This window comes from Schistocerca gregaria, chromosome 4 (genome assembly GCF_023897955.1).
Source record: "Schistocerca gregaria isolate iqSchGreg1 chromosome 4, iqSchGreg1.2, whole genome shotgun sequence".
NCBI classification, from domain to species: Eukaryota; Metazoa; Arthropoda; class Insecta; order Orthoptera; family Acrididae; genus Schistocerca; species Schistocerca gregaria.
The window spans coordinates 306,923,385-306,926,398 of record NC_064923.1 but is presented as its reverse complement, the minus strand read 5'-3'; the positions used below and the strand labels follow the sequence as shown (position 1 = coordinate 306,926,398).

At 49.7% G+C, this 3,014-nt stretch overlaps 1 non-coding gene across 1 annotated transcript; it reads right to left on the bottom strand.

Annotated features, from left to right (window-relative positions):
* Positions 1-436: 436 nt before the first annotated feature.
* On the bottom strand, positions 437-511 carry Trnas-uga (transfer RNA serine (anticodon UGA)). Its single transcript has one exon. It is a non-coding gene; the product is annotated as a tRNA-Ser (tRNA).
* Positions 512-3,014: the final 2,503 nt, after the last annotated feature.

Below are 3,014 nucleotides of genomic sequence, written 5' to 3'. Positions count from 1 at the left end.
TTTCAACTGATTCACACAGGTGCTGGCACCCGTGTCAGTCAGTACAATCATTGTTACTCCGTTCATCTGTTTTTGTATCGCAGCTTGCACCAACTCAACATTTTGCTGGCTACACTTTCTAGGGTCGGCAATTAGCTCCTGTCTTAAATCACTACCTTCACTATACATTAGCACCCGTATAGGTACATCTTGTGTACCTCCCCTCTGCGCCTTCCCTACCAATTGCGGAAGGCTTACATCGGCCAGTTCGTGTGTGACACGTTCGCTTGATTGGGTTGTGTCTCATCCACCACCTATACAATTCTCACCGTCTCCTGCTGTTGAGGTGAGTACTGTTGTAGTACTTGTTGAGGCGGAGGAATCCAGTACGGTGACACATTAGGCGATGGCATAGGAATTGCATTTATATTGAAACTTCCTGGCAGATTAAAACTGTGTGCCCGACCGAGACTCGAACTCGGGACCTTTGCCTTTCACGGGCAAGTGCTCTACCAACTGAGCTACCGAAGCACGACTCACGTCCGGTACTCACAGCTTTACTTCTGCCAGTATCCGTCTCCTACCTTCCAAACTTTACAGAAGCTCTTCTGCGAACCTTGCAGAACTAGCACTCCTGAAAGAAAGGATACTGCGGAGAATTGGCTTAGCCTCAGTTGGTAGAGCACTTGCCCGTGAAAGGCAAAGGTCCCGAGTTCGAGTCTCGGTCGGGCACACAGTTTTAATCTGCCAGGAAGTTTCATATCAGCGCACACTCCGCTGCAGAGTGAAAATCTCATTCTGCATTTATATTGTTTACAGGCACATTCCTAACGGAGTTCCTTGTTGCGCTTGCCAATTCGGAGGACCATAATTTTGCCAATGCTCATTGGCTGTCCTCATACTTTTGCTAGCAAAGGAAGAATTACGTTGTTACTATTTCCATTTTTTCTGTGTGATCTGTTCGTGTTGTAACAAAAATGGTGAGTTTTGTTTGGCAGAACTATTGTCGGACTGATAATCAATTTGTCGAGAATATTAGTTTTTCCTTGGATCGCCCTCTCCATTATTTCGGTTTTTGGTATTCGTTGCCGTAAAAATATTGAGGTCTGTGTCTGGCATGTGGACAAGCTTTTCATGGACAGATATGGAAACCCGGTTCTTTAGTATGCGTAGCACATCTCGTGCTGGTTCCGGTTCATCCCAATACTTCGTCTCGTTGAGATTCAAATTTTTTTCTAAAATTCCCCCGACGTGCCTGGTACGGCTCGGGGCTACACACGTGATTACGTAATCTTTCTTGAATATTGGCTGACTAAAAACTTGACAAAAACATTGTTTTTCAAAGTCCAGATATGTTTCACAAACATCCGAAAATTCCATGGCTCAGAGAGCAGCGTCTCCGGTTATGAATGAAATCACGAACTGCATATTTTGCTTCTCTCTTCAAGATACCAGTAAGACACTCTTAATAAAAATCATAGGATGGAAGATTTCCCCTCCGCTGTGAATGTTTCGAATTGCCGGTATTTAATTAGAGACTCCTTGTGCTTAACTTGCCCGACAGTTGGCACAGCGCCTGCCTCTGCTGCATCAACAAAGGCTGTGTAAGTGTGAGGAGTGACAGTATCCGCGGTACAACGGTTCACTCCGCCTTTATGTGCGTTACCGTTTATGTAGCTCGCTTTTGGCGGACTGTCTTGTTCCCTTTCATTCTCTTTCTCCAGAGGTGCAATACCTTCTGACATATCGTTCATTTCTGGAGGAATTTGCGTGTTCAGTTCAAGATTTTCGCACTGAACACGTATATTTAGTCTTTGAACAGCGGTCGTTACCTCTCCCTCTAGTTTCTGCTCTATATTTTGCGACAACTCATTCACGGTAACAATGAGTGTCTTAACCCTCGCCTCTAGATTTTGTTGTGCATTGTCAAGACTGTTTACTTTCGTGTCCAGTTCTCAGACATTTTTCGACAGATACACTCCTGCAAATGGAAAAAAGAACACATTGACACCGGTGTGTCAGACCCACCATACTTGCTCCGGACACTGCGAGAGGGCTGTACAAGCAATGATCACACGCACGGCACAGCGGTCACACCAGGAACCGCGGTGTTGGCCGTCGAATGGCGCTAGCTGCGCAGCATTTGTGCACCGCCACCGTCAGTGTCAGCCAGTTTGCCGTGGCAAACGGAGCTCCATCGCAGTCTTTAACACTGGTAGCATGCCGCGACAGCGTGGACGTGAACCGTATGTGCAGTTGACGGACTTTGAGCGAGGGCGTATAGTGGGCATGCGGGAGGCCGGGTGGACGTACCGCCGAATTGCTCAACACGTGGGACGTGAGGTCTCCACAGTACATCGATGTTGTCGCCAGTGGTCGGTGGAAGGTGCACGTGCCCGTCGACCTGGGACCGGACCGCAGCGACGCACGGATGCACGCCAAGACCCTAGGATCCTACGCAGTGCCGTAGGGGACCGCACCGCCACTTCCCAGCAAATTAGGGACACTGTTGCTCCTGGGGTATCGGCGAGGACCATTCGCAACCGTCTCCATGAAGCTGGGCTACGGTCCCGCACACCGTTAGGCCGTCTTCCGCTCACGCCCCAACATCGTGCAGCCCGTTTCCAGTGGTGTCGCGACAGGCGTGAATGGAGGGACGAATGGAGACGTGTCGTCTTCAGCGATGAGACTCGCTTCTGCCTTGGTGCCAATGATGGTCGTATGCGTGTTTGACGCCGTGCAGGTTAGCGCCACAATCAGGACTGCATACGACCGAGGCACACAGGGCCAACACCCGGCATCATGGTGTGGGGAGCGATCTCCTACACTGGCCGTACACCTCTGGTGATCGTCGAGGGTACACTGAATAGTGCACGGTACATCCAAACCGTCATCGAACCATTCGTTCTAGCATTCCTAGACCGGCAAGGGAACTTGCTGTTCCAACAGGACAATGCACGTCCGCATGTAGCCCGTGCCACCCAACGTGCTCTAGAAGATGTAAGTCAAATACCCTGGCCAGCAAGATCTCCGGA